This window comes from Sceloporus occidentalis, unplaced genomic scaffold, assembly GCF_023333645.1.
Source record: "Sceloporus occidentalis isolate IW3139 unplaced genomic scaffold, rSceOcc1.0.p SCAF_6, whole genome shotgun sequence".
NCBI lineage: Eukaryota > Metazoa > Chordata > Lepidosauria > Squamata > Phrynosomatidae > Sceloporus > Sceloporus occidentalis.
The window spans coordinates 63,128,042-63,148,750 of NW_028316986.1; the positions used below are offsets into that span (position 1 = coordinate 63,128,042).

At 44.2% G+C, this 20,709-nt stretch overlaps 1 protein-coding gene across 4 annotated transcripts in view; it reads right to left on the reverse strand.

The window, feature by feature from the left end:
* CHRM3 (cholinergic receptor muscarinic 3) overlaps positions 1-2,092 on the reverse strand; it is a 315,762-nt gene extending 313,670 nt beyond the window's left edge. For all 4 annotated transcript variants that reach the window (XM_089529852.1, XM_089529850.1, XM_089529849.1 and 1 more), the window contains exon 1: positions 1,755-2,092. The gene's annotated coding sequence lies outside the window, so the exon portion shown is untranslated. The remainder of the gene's footprint in view (positions 1-1,754) is intronic.
* Between the last annotated feature and the right edge of the window lie 18,617 nt (positions 2,093-20,709).

A 20,709-nucleotide genomic window follows, 5' to 3' on the forward strand; every position in this document is an offset into this window, starting at 1 on the left:
AACTTGCCATTAAAACCTACATTTCACATCAAACAAGTTTGAAGTTACATAATTACAACCCACAAATAAATCTGTTCTGACTCGGAGTGATCATTTCTAGTCAACAGAGACCCGTTTCCTTTTTCTGGTGATGTTTCAAAAATGACCGCTGTATAAAAACAGGGAAGGCACTGCTCAGGTAAGAAGCCGACGTTTGTACCAATGTGCCAGGTCATCTGCCCTCTGGGAAACTGGTCATATCTAAAGGAAAGTTTCCTGCGTCTCCTGATGACTTCCCTAATATGACTTGAGCTGCTTGCTAGTCTCCAAACAGAGCGGTGGCTTCTCAGACGTAGTGGCAAATGAAGCTCAAAGATGACCACATACCCAGAGGGTACAGACTTTTAACATGCATGGTGCTAGAAATATGGACAGAGATAAAAAGTATGAAACCGTGGTAGAGTTTGTTTGTTTTCCATAGCAAAATATCTGGGTCACACACAGCTTTTGCGTTCCTGGGAAGAAAACCCAAAGCTGTGCTCTAGAGAGTCAATTCTAAATTCCAGGCTGGAGCTGTGGAAGAAACCCATGAAATTGCTCTAGATGAGTCGAAACAAGAGTGTCCGGTGGCATCTTCAAGTCTAACAACCTGGTTCTGGTGGGGAGACTGTGGTCTGAGCTGCAGCCTGAGCACCTGCGCATGACCTTGGGCACCCCTTCCCCACGAGAGCCTTATGACACCCAAGAAGCCCTGTCCTGGTTTCTCTCTAGATGCCTTGCTTGTTGAAATCCCCATCCAGCAAAACCTGATAGGAATATGTGAAAACACATGGAGAGGCAGCCAGGAGACGCCTTGCCTCATTGGGCTCCTTGCCCAATTTCGCCAAGGGCTTCAAATGTCAGGAGAAAAAATGGAGGTGGGGGGCAAGAGAGACTTAGTGCTCTAAACAGGATTGAAGGGTTCCCACAACGAAGGCGGGTGACTAGTTCTGGTTCCCTCCTAGTCTTGCAAAGAGGCTGCCTTCGATAAAGCCATCTTCCCCATTGACAGCTAAAGAGAACCCCTGACACCCCCCCCCCCGATCCTTTATTTCAGAGCCTCAGCTGGGTGCCAGGCCAAGCCATAGCAGCCACGTCCTCCTTTCCCCGGGGCCTGTCCTCGGAACCTGAAATGTCCTCCATTCGGAGCCTCGCTAAGAAGCAGGACTTGACATTGCTGGGAGCGTGGTGAGCGCTTTCTTTCCTTCCTTTTTGGTCCTGTCCTCCCTTTTTCTTGAAGGCCCTCTTTCGGCCTCTGAGCCGAGGGCAGCTGTGCTAATCTAGAGAGTCTAGGGCTGCATCCACACTGGAGAAACACCCCGGTTTGGCCCCGCTTTAAGTCTTTGTCTGGCTCTTGGCTATGGAATTCTGGGAGTTAGAGTATGTTGTGGGGTCCAGAGCGGAGCCGCTCTGGGCCCCACAACATACCCCAACTCCCAGAATTTCATAGCCAAGAGCCAGACAAAGACTTAAAGCGGGGCCAAACCGGGCTGTTTCTCCAGTGTGGATGGAATTCTAGTCTAGTCTCAGAGCTATGGAAGAAACCCATGAATCTATATATATCTAGGGAGTGAGTGGAGCGTTGGGCCAGGTCTCTGGAGTCCAGGGTTCGGATCCCGGCTGCCCTCCAACTCTCTCAGCCTCAGCCTCCCTCTCTCCGCACGAAACTTGCCAAGAAGAAGACAACCCGAGAACAGGAGCCAGCGCCGAGGACAAACCCTCTCGCCTCCCCTTACCTGGCTGAGCGGCGTCGGGTCCCAGCCTCCTGGAGCAGAGGCTCTCTCTCCTCGGACAGAATGGAGAAGCCGGCCACTCCAGCCTCCTGCTGCTGCTGCTGCTGCTGCTGGGCTCCACCTGACGGGGCTCGCCTTGCACCTGTGCGCCGGGGGAAAAAGCGCGGGCAAGGCTTCCTCTGCTAGCTCCGTCCCTTTTCCTCTTGGGCTGCAAGGACCGGGAGAAGCCCTTCCTCCTCTTCTTCCTCACGTCCCCCTCCTTTCCTCCCTTCTTGCCTTCCTGGCGGGGTCCCCCACTCCCAGCGCCAGAGAGCGGCGGAGGGACGGCGCAGCCCCTCTCTCCTCGCCGGCCGCCTAGTGCCGGAATGTCCGCTGAGCCTCCGCCGACTCCGCGCGGAGCAGCTGCTCCCCTGCCATTGGCCCTCCCGGCGATGACCTCACGCTGGCCACGCCCACTGGGGAGGGGGCCGACCCCTTCCCCTCAGACAGGGCCGGACCCTAAGGGTCAAAAGCACGAGTCCCACAGCAAGTCAAGCCAGAAGGGCTGAAGCCTCAGGGCCACCTCCCCCTCCCTCTCCTTGGCCAGAGTGGTTCAAGGGACGGGGAGAGTGTGCAGGTGGACGGTTTCACACTGGGGACCTTTCTGCTTCCATCCCAAAAAGGGTTCTCTAGTATTGGCATCCCGAAAAAGCAAGCCAATCCATTAACGCTTATGACACACAGAGCACGACAAAGAGTTAAAAGCACATCACTTAGGATTTTTCCACATCAGGACCTATGTGCCTCCATCCCGAAAATGGTTAAAGTGCTGACATCCTGGAAAAGCAAGCCCATTTGGCATTGGTCATCACACACAAGAGCACAGCAAGAGGAGGCACGTCACTTAGGCTCCAATGGGTATTTGGCTATCAGACGGAGGAGGACAAACCTCCATTGCTAGGTTAGAAATACGTTTTCTGCACATGATCCGAACTTTCATTTCCACCAGTGCATACACACACATGCTCCAGAGAGGGAAGGGAAACGGGAACGAAAATCCTCTTTGCCCCAGAAACTGTTTCAGAGGAAGGCAGGGTGAGGTTTCCCTTTGCAAACTCCCATAAAACCACACACTAACACAACACACACACACACATTAGAGAGAGATTGTATGTACAGCACTGTGTAAATTTACAGCGCTTTATAAACAAAGGTATAATAATAAACCTGCCTGGTTTCAGCAAGGGCAGAAACTCCCAGATGCCTCCTTTTCCAGGACATGTCCTCCATTTCTGGTGGCGCAATGGTTAAATGCATGTACTGCAGCCACTCACTCAAAACCACAAGGTTGCGGGTTCAACACCAGCAAAAGGGCTCAAGCTTGACTCAGGCTTGCATCCTTCCGAGGTCACTAAAATGAGAACTCAGATTGTTGGGGGCAAATTAGCTTACAGTTGTAAATCGCTTAGACGCTGCTTAGGCGGTATGAAGCGGTATATAAATGAAGCTTGTTTGTTTCTCTCTCCTGTACAGGAGGAGTTCCAAAACATCCTCTCTCTCGCTCTCCCCCATCTGTTCCCTTAAGAGGCTGCAAAAGGAGGAGAGCAGCCACACGAGAGAAAGAGATGTGTGTGTGTGTGTGTGTGTGTGTGTGTGTCCATTTAAGAATAAGTATTTCTCTCTCTCCTTGGAACAGCAAGGAATCCTGGGAAATCTGGCAACAGAGAATCGGGGACTTAGTTTTTAGACAGCTGCAATTACATGCAGAGAGCAAATTCATGAATGAACTGGACATGAAAACACAGTAGTTTTGCTAAAATGCTTATTTCCTGATTCACCTCACTTTCTGTCTGGTTTCTGACCCGTTTGAGTGTAGCATCATTTGAAAAGCAATCACCAAATTGTCCCTACTGCCCTGGACATCAATTTAACATTCCAATTTTCCTCATGTGATAAAGCCCTGGGACTCACCCCCGGTCCCCCAGTGGGGGGGAGGGGACCAGGCAAGGTTTTATTCTAGGTTTCAAAAACACTTAGCAAGTAATGACCCTGCAGTAACAGTAACTGAGTCTATCACACTGGGGCTAATTTGGGCATTAGAGAGAGATTAAAGTGCATTCAAAGCATCCTGCAAATAAAGCAAAAATGATGAGTAATTGCACAAACGATTACTGGAAATGCATCGTCGCTGAAATCCCGAAAGTAAAAAGGATGTGCATTAATGCTTCTTTGTGACTACTTTAATGGCGAGTCTTGTGCAACATCTTGTGAAATTGTTTCACGAAATTATGTGTTTTTTCCAGGAAAAATAATAAAATAAAAATAAACCTCCAATTTCATTTGTGTGATAAACTCCATAGTAATGTCAGGCCACTTCTTATTATGGTGATGGTGGTGATCTACAACCTTATGGCAACCCTAAGGCAACCCTATCCTGGGGGTTTTCTTGGCCAGGTTTATTCATAGGAGGTTGAGAGAGTGTGACTTGCCCCAGGTCCCCCAGTGGGTTGCCTCCTTTTTATATCTATTCCTAGGGGTCCTCAGCATGGACAAGGTAATGGATTCCCCCCACACCAGGCAGAGTTTTAGTCTAGGGGTCAAAAACACTTGACAATTGTAATGGCTCCACAGTAGTGTAGTAAATATTATTGTTGTGGTGATGTGCAACCTTATGGTGACTCTATCCTGAGGGTTTTCTTGGCCAGATTTGTTCAGAGAAGGTTGGCCTAAGGAGGCTGAGAGAGTGTGACTCACCCCAGGTCCCCAGTGGGTTGCCCCCCCCCCCCGCAGGCAGGACTTTAGTCAAGGGGCCAGAAACACTTGAGAAATAATGACCCCACAGTAATGTAGTAAAGTCAAGACACTTAGTATTGTGGTGGTGGTGGTGGTGGTAGTGGTGGTGTGCACCCTAAGGTGATCCTGGGGTTTTTCTTGGCCTGATTTGTTTATGGAGGTTGAGACAGCATGACTCGCCCCAGGTCACCCAGTGAGTTGCCTCCTTTTTTATATCTAGTTCTGTGGGTCCTCCATACAGACAAGATAGAGGGTTTCCTCCAAGGCAATGTTTTATTCTAGGGGCACCCATTAGTGCTGCCCAGCTAAAGAGCCCCTCTGGGCAAGAATGTCCCTGAGTTTCTCCCTGGCCCAGAATTGGACTTTTCTGCTCCTCTCCTGCCAAAGGCAAACCTACTATCATGGGGTGTTCTTGGCAAGATTTGTTCAGAGGGGTTTTTGTTCTTTTTTGTTTAAAGTTAAAACATTAAATATTAAAAACATTAATATTCATTAAAAGGTGATATAAAGGTAAAGATTTTCATTTGACGTGAATGTCTATTGTAACCGACTGTAAGGGGCCATGCTCATCTCCGTTACAGCATTAAAACCCTACAGTTTCTACAAGCCTGATGGCATAACAATGTTTTGACTTGCTGGTGTTTTACCATTTTGAAGGACAGGGCATTTCAACATTTGGAACCTATAGAAACCACCTGAAAATGTCTTCCAAGTTCCAACAGGCATAAAAGGTGATTTTGTTTTAATTTCACCAGCCTCCCGTTTTGTTATGATTTTCATTTCAGTGCCAAATTTATACAGCTATGTGGGCTTTTAACATGCTGGGTAATGTGGTGAGGCAGGCTAATCTAATTTTTCACATAGGTTCAGTAAGGGTTTCTTGAGACAGCTGCTGTTTACTTTGCCTGCTGTTGGCAGGAGCACACAGCTACAGTAGGAATAAATTCAGTTCTTCCCCAGTTTAAGCCTTATTGAATTATTTACTGCAGGCATGCTGCTGCAACGTGGGACCCAAAGTCTATGTTTCTTCAGCCCTCTTTCACCATGCTCCTAATGCAGGTACTAAAACAAACAACATTTCCAGCTAGTCAAAAGACAAGGGAGAAAGGGGGAGGATGGTGAGGCATAAAAATACTTTGTATTTTTATATGTCACAGGCTTTGGCGCGGGACAGACCGTCCAAAAAGGACAGTCTCCCGGCGCCTAGTTTTGGTTCACAGGGAAGCTGCAGCCTCCAGACCGCGGGACTTCCCTGCAGACCCAAAAGAACCTGCAAAAAGTGGGTTCTTCTTGTGACGCCATTATGACTTTGCAGTGCGCCAATGGCACGTTTACGATGTCATAATGGTGCCGCAATTTTCGGATGCTATGTGTCCGGCGCTTAACAATGGTGGCGCCCATCTGTACAGGGCACCGCCATTTTGACACCCTCGTCACATGCGGGGGTTGTGGGGCATCTGGAAGAGCCGCCCCGAGGCACCCCTCGCATGTGATGAGGGCGTCCTTTCTGGCCAATCTGGACCTGGCCTTTGTTAACTGAAATATGCCTGTATACACAGTGGTTGCTTTGAGCAAAAGCCAATATTTGGATAGAGCTTCATAAATGGCAAACAATGAATTGATCATAGAAATAACCAACTAAAGCAACACATTTGCTTCCAGATCAAGAAATATTAATTCATGTAGCAAACTTATGAGTCAAGAAGTTCTGGGGCTAAACAATCTGATATTCAAAGGCTCCTAAAAGAAGAAGGGGACAAAGGGAAAGAGATGCAAAAATTGGGGCAATAAAGACCTTCCTCTCAAACACAGACACACACCCCAGATCAAGAAAAGGTGGATAAGAGATTTGGGGGTGCCAGGAAATATATCTCCTAAGTCTTATTACACTTTCCTGAGGATAAGCTGGAGTCATCATATCCTAAGCTGGAGCAGTGCAACGTTAGTTGGTTGGTTTTATATCCCACATTTATCACAAAGGGGAATCAAGAAAGCTCACAACAAGATATGTGAATTAAAGCCTAATAATAAAGCAGAACCAATAAACTACCATCTGTTGGGGATGCTTTGACTATGTCTTCCAGCATGGCAGAGGGTTGAACGTAATGGCCCTTGCGGTCCCTTCCAGCTCTGTGGTTCTAAGAAAGTTTCAATAGCCATTTAGTCACCAAATTCTTATGCAGGTAAAAAGGTCGTTATCTGCCAGTGGAAGAAGAACGGGGGATAGCAACCCAGTCCCCTGTGGCAGAGAGTTCCACAGGCTGGGACCTGCTGTGAATAAGGCTCTCTTCATCTCACCAAACATACCTGTGAAGGCAGTGAAGAGATGGTCATAATAGCCATGGCTTTGTGGAGCCAGAATAGAAATAGAATAAGCTAATGAGATCCTTTGGCTAGACATCCCAGAGCTGGGAAGTCTGAGAGTGATTTCAACTTTAAGGGAGCTAAGTAAACTATGGCGCTGTACAGACCGGCGAAAGTGCTGGCCTGCATACATACTAGAGTTGCCTCGGGGCGTTGCTTATATGTGCCCCGCAACCCTAGTACGTAATCTGTACATCAAAATGGTGGTGCCCAGTACACATGGGTGTCGCCATTTTGACGTGGCGGAGGCTTAGTATCTGCACGTCCCGGTGCCATTGTGATGCTGCAAGTGCGCCATTGGCACATTGCGGCATCACAAGCACACTGCATAAAGAACCCGGTTTTTAAGGGTTCTTTTTGCTCCGCGAGGAAGCCCCACGGTCTGGAGGCTGCGGCTTCTCCGCGGGTCAAACTAGGGCGGCAGGAGACCGCCCGCTTTGGGCAGTCTGTATCTTGCCTAAGTTACTGATTTCAGCAATGTTCAGTAATGGGTATCCAGGACATGGAGGCAGCTTGTGACAGATGAAGGCAGCAAGTAAATCCTTCCATTACAATGAAGTTCCTTGAATCCAGTTTCTTTTTATGTGACTGGGGCAGGAAGAAGACTTTTGAGACCCATTCGTACTATGAAATAAACCAGTTTTGGAAACCAGGTATTTCCCTTGTAGTTTAGACTTGCACCAACTCTGTGCAGTTTGCGGGGGGGGGGGGGGGGCACAAAAAGCCCATTTTAATTGGTGCATTTGGCACCGTATTCCTTAGCGGTTCTTTATTTTAGATACGCAATGATTTGCATCTGTGATAGTGTGAGTAAGCTTCAGATTGATTCAGATCATGCAGCCACCATTCAGGAAATGGAGGCACCTTCATTTTGATCTGGAAATGTGGCAAATGGGAACTTCAGACTGGATTTAAATGCCATGGAGAATTTGCTGCCTTAAAACGTAGTAGGGACGGTGAATCAATTTTGAATTGATTTTGAATCGATTCACAGATACGAATCTCTCTCTGTAAAAAACGTAAGTGAACCAAGGAACTAACATGCTTGGATGTCTATCTGTCTTTCCTTAGAGATATTACTAGTACTTGGCTCAGACAAGCATCTATTAAAGAGTGGCATTACAAAGTGTTTGACCTGATCCACCTGGTTAAGAAGAGACATATTATGGCTGTATTTCGACTGACGGAGAAATGTGAAGGTGGTCAACATTGCCCTAAAGGTGACCTTCTGTTCATTCTAATTTCCTGACCATCATGCATTCTTTGCCAACTGCAGAATAACATACTGGGAGATAGAACTCATTGCCATGAGTATTTCATGTTTAACGTTTGATTGTCCCACATGTCCTGGGAGTATTACAATTTAATTGTTATTATTTGGCACGTATATTTCTATCATTTACTCTAAATTCTGCCTTGAACACCAGAGTGTTTCCTCTCAGCTGTTTTGTTCAGTGTTTCATGTCCTACCTAGGCCAAACAAGAGTTTCAGTTTCATCAGCAACTTCTATACACAAAGGTAGTGATACAGTTCTTGGCAGGTTTGTCTTACAAATAGCTATGTAACACTACTCTAGAAGTAATAAGCTGCTTAGGGTGTGATTTACATTGATTGGTGGGATATAATTAAATCCAGTGAATCAATCAATAAAAATGTGAAGTCAAAGGCTTTTATGGCTGGCATTCATAAAAGTTTATCGCATGGGGTTTAAAACGTTCCCCGATGCATACTAACGAGCACAAACACGGGCGTGTGCGGAGTGTGATGGGAACCCGATGGGGCCCAGAAGGCGACTTTACCGCACAGGGAACGCTGCCGCCGACGCCGAGCGTTCCCATTGGGTTCCAGAGGGTGCCATTTCTGGGAACGCTTTTGAAACAGTTCCCAGAAATGGAGTCCAATGGCGCCCTCTGGAACCCGATGGGAACCCGGTGGGAATGCTTGGAGGCGGCGGTGGCATTCCCTGTATGGTAAAGTCACCCCATTGAGTTCCCATCACGCTCCGCGCGCGCCCGCACTCATACTCATTAGGACGCATCGGGGAACATTTTAAACGCCATGTGATAAACTTCATAGTTTTTTGTGGGTTTTTCGGGCTATGTGGCCATGTTGTAGAAGATTTCCTTCCTGACGTTTCACTAGCGTCTGTGGCTGGCATCTTCAGAGAAATCTGATGCCAGCCACAGATGCTGGCGAAACGTCAGGAAGAAAATCTTCTAGAACATGGCCACATAGCCTGAAAAACCCACAAAAAACAATCAATAAAACTCTTCATAGCATTCTGCCATGATCCAGCCTCAACCAAAATCACTAGAGCCCACAAATAATTTCCCATTTTTGTGTCTGATTTCAACAATTTACATTACTCAGGTTCCCATATTTCTAACAGAAAAGCACAGAATTGCTTTATATAATCAAGACAATGGATTACAAACCAACTAATAAATGATGTTAGGCCAGAAAGTAGCGTTCTCCTTGAATCATCAAACAACAATGCATAGGTGTATGAATACATAGGCAAACTGTGAATAATATGACTTTCCAGTGAACTTTTAATTCATTTTGTGTAACAGTTATATTTTATATATCATCACCTGTTATACATTGCTTCCTTTTAAATCCTGACCTGCATTAACTAGAGAAAATGCCTTAAAAATGCTCATAAATGGTACGGTACTCCTCATAGATTGATGAGGATAGGAAACAGTACATCATCAAAAAAAGTGGAAAGAGTGTGGGGCTACAGGAACATACACCCGTAAGTGGTTAGATTGCCCTGTAGCAACTGATTTTGGCCTAATATTTTAAAACAAATTAAGTAATTACTAAACAAGATATTAAATATTTCCCTGGACTTTTATTGTTATCCATTTATTCTACAGAAAATAGTCATTTGAAACATAAAAAAATCGATTGTTTTCCTCATTGCTGCTGCTCAAATGGAAATCCCTAGTTGTTTATTGGGGCTGTGGTGTCTGGTAACCACAGCCCCAATCCAGCACTCAAAGGGGCAATGGCAAGCTGCTCCTTTGGGGTGGTCTGTTTCACCTCTCAGTAACAGAAAAATTAATAGTTATCCATTACAAATGACTTCCACCACTTCTCATCCACCATGGGTCTCAAAATAAAATAAAGTTTTAACTCATTTTTAGATGAGGCTGATACTGGGTTGGTGTGTTTCCCCCAGGTAAGAAGTGCAAACAATGATAAAATAATAGATAACAGAGTTCAAGATGATTAATCTGAATCATAGTCATTTTTTTCATTTTATTAATACCTATTTGGTAATTTCTTTTGATGAATAATTATCTCCTTAAAACACAATAGGATTTATGAGCATCTTTAGTAAATGCTTACATTAAACATGTTAATCATCAATAATTATATTTTCTCCAGTTCATTGGACTTTATCTTTTCTTTTCCTTCCTGTCCGCCTTCCTTTCATAGAATATACTTACTCAGACTATGGGCAAGTAGTTGAATGGGAAATAGGACACAAGCCAATTTAGCCTAAGAATTTAGACTTTAGCAGATTGATGATTCTGATGTTAAAATGCAGAGAGCTGGGGGGAAAAAAGTTAAGTGGCTGGATCCAAAAGAAGGAAGCCAGTCACACTTTAATTTCATTGAAATCACTAGGATGTAGGTTAATGACATCCAACCTGTCCTATAATCGAAGAGGGGGTGTTACCCAAAAAGATGTTTCTGACTTGGGGTCTCCACTTGTCTCCTTAAATTCTGAGGGAATTGCTTAGCTCAAAGGAGGCCTGAAAGAGGTGGGCAATTGGGGAATCATCTCACCTATGTATACCATTACTAACTTTGGGAGGACTTGAGATTTGGCGAATAAAGAAGGTTTTATTTAGAAATATGAAAGAGTGCAACCAAACACACAATGGCAATTATTCAGAAACACCATACAAGAGTAACAGAAATAGAGATATTTAATATTGAATAGTGGTAGTTGTAGAGGGGTGATATTTACCAGTCCTGCAAAGAAATCCATGGAAAGCAGGGTGTGGCTCATACAGTGTTTGAGGGAGACACAGTGAGTGAGAGAGACCCCCAATGGACACAAACTGTGGTTGAGGATCTTATGTCTGGGGCTGATATTTATATCTAATTTCATATTACCATGTTGTACTTCATGCTATCCTACAGTGTGACAAAGACCTGATTGTCTTCCCAGAGAATCACCAATAGGATTCTGGAATGGCTGACTGTTTTAATTTCAGAGTGACAAAACTTTAATTGGATTTGGGATAACCCCATGGTAGATGGATAGGGAAGCTGGTTGGGAACATGGCAGGGGTAGGTAGGAGATGTGATCTTACTCAGCTTAGTGCAATGGGACAGGCTTTGTCTGCAGTGCAAGAGGATATACGGAATGCCTAGGAAGAGAACGGAGAGATCAGTAACTCATTCTGCATTTATTATGGTATTATCTAAACCCTCTACATACTGTTGGGTCAACATGCTTTTCCCATGCGGAACTTCCTAGCATCCTAAAGGACATTATGACCTCTTAACACATGCTTGGCTGTAAGTATCAAAATATGAATATATGAAACTTCATATACAACACAGGTGGTCTTAGGTATGCTAATGGGGAGGCCAAAAATGAAACTGAAAGTGATGTGATGTTGCTTTGGTTGCATAGGTACTGCCTCCCCAGATAAACATTTTCCCTTGTCCCTTCTGCAGTTTCCCAATCCATTTCCATAGGCTGGACTAACTTCTTCTGGATAGAATTCTTTCACCTCAATTTCAGTCATATGCATTTTCAGAGCAGCTTGTCAATCTGCTACCTAGTTCTCCATTTATCTACTGACACAGATATCTGAGTAAGAATAAAGCTCACTCCCTTAAAAGATTATGAATGCAACAATTCTGTATACAGTTAGCTATGAGTAAAGCCTATCAAATTCAGTGGGGCTTACCTATGAGTAGACATGAGTATAATGACACTCTCCATGTAAAATGAAAACGTGTATAAGAGGAGCTACCCGTCCTTTCACTTCCTGGAAAGCTGACTTTTAAAAAGTGGTTTCCTTTTTGAGATGCTCTGATTGATGAAAGAGTTATGCAAAGTCTGAGTAAGTAGATGGAGATCTGTCAGAATGTGGGTTTTTAACTGGAAAAAAGAATGTTGTAAGATTTTTTTGTAAAGAAAATATAATGGATTTGCAGAGGGTGAATCCTCTTGTTTGAATTTTCTGATATGAATAATTTTTGCTGTGTATATTATTTCACTGTAAAGGAGGTGAAAAGCCAGCAAAGTTATCACACTTGTATCAATAAGTTGATATAAAATACATTAGTAATACTCTGTTAGATTTTGAGATTTCTGATGTTACAGACCATAAGCAAGGCTGCATTAAGCCAGAGTGTGAAATGTACAGTATTTATGGACTGCAACTCACACAGCCCCATTGTTAGCATGGTCACTGGATTTTTATTTCAAGCTAAGCTAGGCCTTGTCTGCACAGGTCCAAAGCACCTCCATTGTGGTTTTGTCCTGTTCAGATGATGCACAGCCCAAACCCCAGGTCTGGTATGGGCAATCCAGACTATATCCCAGGCATCCAGCACCAGGACCAGGGCATTACAGGGCTAAAATAAATTAAAATAAATTACAGATTGCTCTGCTCTGGATCTTCCAGGAAGCCCCGGAGTCCTCCATTTCTGTGCCATTTATCTGAATGGGCATCCCACTGAGCCACCTTGTGTGTCCACAGCCACCATGGGTCACTTGTTCTGAGGTCAGAATGAGGTGCCCATCACTGGGCACTTCATTCTGACTTCAGAAGTAAGTGACCTGCAGCTGGTGGCAGATGCTTTTGGTCCTTCAGCAGTACACCCATCCAGACAGACAGTGTGGCACACAAACGGAGGACAAGGAAATGGGGGCAGGTGAGGGTGGCTGTTGGGCAAGGATACTCTGGGTTGCTCCAAAGTAGTATCCTAGCCAGTGCAGGCAAGATCCTTGTCCCCCCTCTCCTGTTTCCCACAATAACTAACTAGGTGCCTATAGGAAGCTGATAAATATGTAAAAGCAATAAACCTTTCCTACTCTTAGTCTCTAGTAACTGGTACTGAAAGATACATTTTCTCTCATTTTGATAAAGGAGGGGCACACAGTACATAAATTAGAATCTACTCATAGAACTGTGGTTGGTCCACAATAGATCAGAAAGATGATTTAATTCTCTCTTGGCAATGGTGTAGTGGTTTGAGTGTTGGACTATGACTCTAGGAGATGAGAGTTATCTTGGGCAAGTCACACTCTCACAGCCTTGGAGAAAGGCAAGGGAAAACCCCTTTTGAACCAATCTTCCCAATAAACCCACATGATAAGATTACATTAGGATCATCATAAATTGGAAATAACCAGAAGGCACACAGGAACAACAACAAGGTATGTCTCTCTCCAAACCAAAACACAAATGAATTAGGTTGTTGAAAGTGAGAAATTTTAGGCAAAAATGAAGCGTGGATTTCCTCAGGTTATTCTATCATATTCACCTTTCCTCTCTGACTATCCAGGGGTTGTCTCAAATTCAATCAGAGTTTTAGCATTCCAGAGTTAAAGTCATCAGCCATTCCAGATCTCTTTTGTCAATTCCATGGTGAAACCAGCAAACCTTTGTCGCACCATGTGGTAATATCAAGCACCACTTGAGGGTATGAAATAGGATATAAATATCCACCTCAGCCATAGCCACCATGCTCACAGATAGGGATGCAGTTTACAGACCCTGTGTGCACAAATGTGTGCTGCCCTCAGACACTGTCTGAGCCACTCTCCATTTTCTGTGGACCTATCCTCAGGACTGACAATTATCACCCTCTCTATCTCCTGATTCTTCTCTATCCAACCTTCCACAACTCTCTTTCTGATAGCCTTATATGGTTTCTAAGGCTGAATTAGTTTTGTATGTTTGTGTGTACCTTTGCAAATTTCTAAATAAAACCCTCCTTTTTACTGAAACTGGAGTCTCTTTGCAGTTAGTACTGGTATACACAGGTACTGAAAGACACATTTCCTCTTATTTACATATCACAGGCCTCCTTTTGAACAGTAATTTCTCCAACATTTCAAAGTGACACTAATACTGATTGTGGGGAATCCTATGAAACACACACACCTTTAAGGGTAACAAGATGGAATTCACTTCACCGACAGTGTCCATTCTACTATCAAAAAGCATATATCTGATAAAATTCTATATATACCTGGCTCAACTATGCTAACTTTCAGCCAGCTTGTAACAGAATATGAAAAGTGTAGGCGAAAGCCAAATACAGAGTAAAACATGCAGTGGAGCATGCAAAACTAAGCAAACAATGTCAGTGAGCTATGAAGGTTTTGGTGTCAGTACATACATGAAAAATGAGTGTATGGGACAAACATTCTTAGCTGTTCCATCTTGCATTGTGTGTCTTGCTTAATACACAGAAAAGCAGCAGCCAATAGACATTATATTCATCTGATGGTTTCAAGGCAGTAATAATCTGAACAGCACTTCCTTATCAGCATGTAATATGAAAGGGACTGCTGCATGTAAAGTCCCATCAGGATGCTTCTGCATTAGTCACCCTGTAAGAGACATAGGCTTAATGCGTCATTATGCAAGTCCAATGTGCCGTAAAATTTCTGGGAACTGCAGATTGGATGCCTAATGTAGTTTATCCTGTAATACAGCAAAGGCTTTCTGACAGGAGCTCAAAAATACAGAACACTGCAATTGCAGGAGGGGAGGATCACAATGACACAATGGTGCAAGCACATACAATAAAGCATTTTAATTGTATGGCCCACATAGAAAATACCTTTCAGTAATTATAAAGACAGGCTAAAAGACAGGATACTATTTTTCCTTTGTCTTTCACCTCCTAAAATATACATTTAAGAACTTTCCTCCAAAGCAGATGAATGAACATGTTCTTGACCAGTTGGTTACCCTGGTTATTAATTTTAATAGTTCCAAAGAATGTAAGGAAGCCAAGTAACTATCAGTGAAGTTAACAATGATAAATAAGGTGTCATGTCCAGGTATTCTCCTGAGTCAAATCACGTTCCTCTGCATAATGGCCAAGTGCTTAAGAAGGCCAAAATACTTACAACTGATAATAAATTATTTCAATCTAACCCAAATTTAAGAGATGTACTTGAATCCAAAACAGTAGGGTTTGTTTAAGTCTGCTGATCTATGTAAGCAAGCTCAACTTTGGTCTGGATGTTCACTTTAATTTTGTTTATTCTTTTTCTCACCAAGAGGATCATTATTGGATCAGAATGCCTTAGATAAATCTTCATTGCATGTGGGAAATACTAGACATTCTTTAACACAATTCTTTTATAACCACTTGCTGTTCTTGTAAGCTGAGAAAGAACCACCACCTCAGAAGTCAGTATTTATTATCCAACTTATGTATTGTAGCAGGCTGATGTAGGCAGTCATAGTGTGGATATAACTTCATGCAATAGTGATAGTTGTTTTCATATATTATGGTCTGTTCTCCACATACAGTCCAGGTCAGAAGGAATCATTCCTATTAATGGCTGGAGCAATGTGAAAATTAGCCCTCCTTCAGGTGACTATTTTAAAACAATTCAACAGTTCAAAGTGCTAGTTGTACACTCCAAATGCACCAAAAGTGTATGTGTGTGTGTGTATTATCATTTTATGTGCATTATTACCATTGCTATTGTTGTTGTTGTGGTTGTTGTTGTTATCCTGCTCTTTTCCCAGAACTGAGGCCCAGAGTAGCTCACAATATTAACAGTACAATTAAAAACTTAGAAAAGTGATTCATTAAAATAGAATTAAATTATTGCAGTATTAAAATAGATTGCTTGTTAAAAGAATACAATACAGTTTAAAAAGATACATCTGTTTAACACACTTTAAAACAATACATCACCCCAGCCCATTCTTTAAAAACTTTCTGTTTTAAAAACCTGTCTGCATAAGAAATTTTTAACCTGCCAGAGGAAGGACAAGAAGGAAAAGGCCATTGTGAGCTCTCTGGGAAGGGAGGTCCAGAGTCTAGGGACAGCCACGGAGAAGGTCCTCTCTCACATTCCCTAACAACCATGTTTGAGATGGGGGTGGGACTGAGAGAATGGTCTCTCCTGAGGATCTCAGAGCCCAAGCTGGATCATTCAGGGAGATACTGGCGCATTACAGACTGCCCCTTTGGGGCGGCCTGTAGGCGCACCTTTCCCCGCCGGATCGGGGCCTCAGTGGCCAGAGCGGCAGCCGCTGAAGCCCCGATCCGCCGCTTTCTGGGCTGCGGGGAAGCGGCAAAAGGCCCCTTCCCCACAGCCTGGAAAGGGGTGTCCTTGGGGCTTCAAGCCCCAAGGACACCCCGTGGCGGCGGGGAGAAGGAGAAAGGGGCCATTTGGCCCCTTTCTCCTTTGGTCTGCTGGGCGCAGCCATGTGAAGGCTGCGCCCAGCAGACCAAACCAGGAAGGAGCTCCGAAATGGAGCTCCTTCCGGGGTCGCGGAAAAGGCGCCCTAGGCGCCCTGCCACGACCCCAATACGTCACAACCGCGCCGCCTCGTTTGGAGGCGGCACGGTCGTCACGTATCGATGGCAGCAGCCATGTGGAACGGCTGTCATCATTTTGTGTGCGCGCAGCGCGCACTAGGGTTAGGGCGGTGCAGAAGCACCGCCCCGTCTTAACCCTAGTACGCGCTCTGCGCGTACTTTTTAGCCCGTCTATAACGGGCCACAGTTTGCCAAATAGAGTGTACCTAAAGGTCTGGACAGTGTTGATGTCATTGTTTAGATCCTTAAGCATACCCATCTAAAAATATTGCCAGCTATTCTTAATCTGCTGGGTCATCAGGCAAGCTGATTTTCATTGGAACTATTCCTAGAGGGAAAGATAGAATCTTAAACTCATTAGCAAAGGGACAGGAAACCTTCATCTCATGGACCAAAATCTGGCATGGGATTACTTCCCGGGTTCTGCTCCCTCTCCCAAATCCTATATTTCCCTAGGTCACATCCCTCTTCCAGATCTAGCCTTCCTGTAGATGGGAGAGGCACCCCTGCTGATGACAGATAAGACATAGTAGGTGGGTTTCACCTTCTCACACCACATGTCATCCCAAATAGGATGATCAGTGGACAAGGCTGGTGGACAACTTAGCAACCACTTGAAGGAGCCACTCCTCTTGATATTGTCTGAGTACCTTCACACAACACACACTGTCCCAGTTGGCACATAAACAAAGTGTGAGATTTAGCCAGAGTTTAAAGGATTTCCTCATCCAAAAAGTGGTTGAGACCTCATCTCTGTGCAGAAAAGAGGCATAGAACTCTGTGACATTCTCTTCATGGAGAAAGGAAAGAAAGATGTTGGGGATGGGGAGCCCTCCTTATTATCAGTGAAGAAGAAGGGGATTTGGGAGAGAGGCCCCACCCTGATGTCATCCAGGCCACTTATTTATTTATTTATTTCACTGGTATGCTGACTTTCCTCCCAGAAGGGACCCAAGGTGGCTCACAGATAAAAACATTTTTAAAATCTCAGTAAAATTCAAACAATTAAAACAATCTATCACTTGATTGGCTGTATATGGCAGTCAGCCCTGCTGGTACTAATACATTTGCCTATTCCTACTTTAAGAGCACTGCTTTTTTGCTTCCTCGGTACTCCTGAACAAAATCTATTATACTGTTTGATTAGTCCAACATAGATAAAAAAGAAAATGAGAAAGTTATACATCCGTATGTCCTCCAAAGATGTCTAGCATTTTTTCTTGAAAGGCTCCTGGTAGTTATTGCTTAAGAAAAGTAGGTGACATCTATCCAGGGTCTCAAGAAATACAACCAAACACAGATTGTATGAATTATTCCTCAGGGAAATCTCTCCATAAAATCTCATTCTGAGTAGCACTGCCTATGTTCCACCTGTGCAGCCACTGTACAAAGCCAACATCTCTTGGCATTTCTGTGGGAATTAATCAGTACTCAGGGTCCTGGTGGAAAGGCATAAATATTGTTACTCTCAAAGTTAATCAAGTAGTGTTTTATTAGAAATGTCCTTCCTTCTGTTTTCTAGAAGACACAAAATTAGACTGTTGTGTTGACATGGTATCGGCAAGAGTATTTTGCTCTCTCCATTTGAGAACTTGAAAATAATTTGCCGCAAGCTAGCTTTGAAAGGTCATTGTTAACAAATGACACTACAAAGTGTAGGAAACCATTTCACTGTATTAGCTTCTAACACACCTTTGTACAGCACAACACATAAGACTAAAGACTGTAGTAAGGGCCCACTATATTTGGAACCATATTTATGAATACTATTCCCTTCATACACCTGCCCCTCCGATGAACAGCAGCTGTTAATTATGCCATTAACATATGCTATACAATGTACTTTTCTCACTATATAAGTGATCTTGTAGCACCTTTGGGATTAACTGGGGGGGAAAAGAATTTGATAGCATGAGCTTTCACAGACTTGGGCCTACTTCATTTTTAGATGTATGTTTGTAGTGGAAAATCCAGAGACAGACCTATATAAGCTGTTTGTATGGGAGAATGTCAATTCGAATTCAAAGCCTTGTGGGTATGGAGATGAGGAGGCACGTTCAGTTCTAATGATGGTCGTTAGGTGACAAAGGTAGAAGGAAGGCCGTTACATAAAGCCAAGGACAGTAGATAACCATCTGAATGAGTATTGGAACGTAGTGTGGGAAACAGAGAAGGCACCTTCATATGGATGAGGATTAGATAGTGCAGAAATGTGTGTAGTGTGTGCCAGGAAACAATTATTTCTGTTCAGCTTATTGCTGCTGGACTGTAGTTGTGGATACATTCCAGTTCTGCTCTTTCTTTTTCCAACCATTCTTTGTAAGTCTTTTGTTCAAGGACTACTGTTCTGAGATCTGAAATGAAATGCCAGGGGAGATTAAAATGTTCTGCAACCAGTTTTTTGTATTTCCATTCCTGATGTCAGATTTATATCCATTTATCCTCTGGCGCAGGGACTCATAAAAAGAAAAACTCCACATGGACTCCCCCTGATGGCTGGTGTATGGAACTAGACTTCTACAAAGAATGTTTCCATCACTATGCTTAGGCAGAAATAATCAGTAAGAGACACAATTTACAACAGAATCTCAGTTGTAAAGAACAGGACAGTTGAGAGGCCTCCCTCCATTCCAGCTGCCACTGCCCTGGACTTGGAAAGAGAGAAGAACTGGCAGTATCTCCTAGACTTGATCCTTTTCACCACTTCCATTCCCTTCTCCTTTTTTATATATTGTAAGCCTGCAGGCAGGGAACTGTCATATTAACAATCTGGAAGCCTCTCTTAGAGCCTTAGTGGCAGACGAGTGGGGTATAAATACTCTAAATCAGTGATTCCTAAAGTGGACGGTATGCCCTACCCTGGGAGTGGTGGAAGGATCCAGGGGTGGTGAGGTAGAAAGGGAGCAGAAGAGGGTGGTAAAGGGGAAAGGGGGTGGCAGGGGGCCCTTCAGTCAAATTTTTGGTGTGCAGGGAAGACAAGGGGAACCAGTGGTCTTTAGGACCATGGTGGGGATGTACCTGGTTACCCTGGGAGCAGCAAGTGAGCAGCTTCCTGGTCAACAACTAAGATGCCTCTTGTACACACTGGCCTTTGCTGCAAAGCTGGCATAGGTAATAGGTTTCTTGGTCATTGCTCAGCCAGCTGCTCAGTTGCTGCTCCCAGGATGACAAGGCACAAAAGGATCAGTGACTGAGCAGCCAATCAAACATCAAGGAAGAAGCCCCTTGCCTGCCCCAGCCTAGTTGCAAGGCTGGCACAAGCAAGAAGCTTCTTGGTTGCTGCTTAGCCAGCTGTTTGGTTGCGGCTCCCAAGGTGACTGGGTGCAAAGGGAGCAGCAACCAATATAGATTGTTTTGAATTTGCAGTAGAAAAGGTAAAGGTAAAGGTAAAGGTTTTCCCTTGAAAAGATTGTCTAGTCATGTTAGACTGTAGGGGGTGTGTTCATTTCTGAGGGAGCCAGTATTGTCAGAGATGATTCTGTGGTCATGTGGCCAGCATAACTACATGGAGAATAGTAAACTTAATATTAAAAAATGCACTGGCGGAGGGGGCACTAGGGTTGCCACCCAAAATGAAAGGGGATGGTAGCCCAAAAAAGTCTGGGGACCATTGCTTTAAATGAAATGAAATGAATTAATTAAGCTATGCATATAATGTAGTTGTAGAAGATATTAAGAATATCTCATTCTATTTTTAATCTCTATTATACAGCTGACATGTTTTACTTTCTACAAAATGAGCTGGAAAAAACTACCTAATGTACAAACTAACTAACTACAGTAAATAGGACCATAGTTTGTGAGAGCACAGAAGTAGAACTGCTTCTCCTATTGCTTCCTCTGTCCTATTGTTGAAGCAAATCAGTGTAAACATGGGCCCGTTACAGACGGGCTCTTGAGGCGCCCCCATCACATGCTAAGGGTTGGCCGGGGACCTAGCTTCCACACCGGCCTCACCCCTAGCACATGACGGGGGCGTAATAATGGCGGCGCCCTATACACACAGGCGCCGCCATTATTACATTCGTGTGACGCGTATGATGTCGCGAGTGCGCCATTGGCGCCTTGCGGAGTCATAACCGCGCCATGGGAAGAAGCGCCATTTGGGGGCTTCTTTTTTGCTCTGCGCGGGAGCCACACAGTTTGGCTGCTGCGGCTCCCTCGCGGAGCAACCAGCAGCGCCGGCAGACCGCCACTTTTAGGCGGTCTGTAATGCGCCATAGTTAATTAAAACAGCTTGAATCACAGTTTGCTTTACATTGC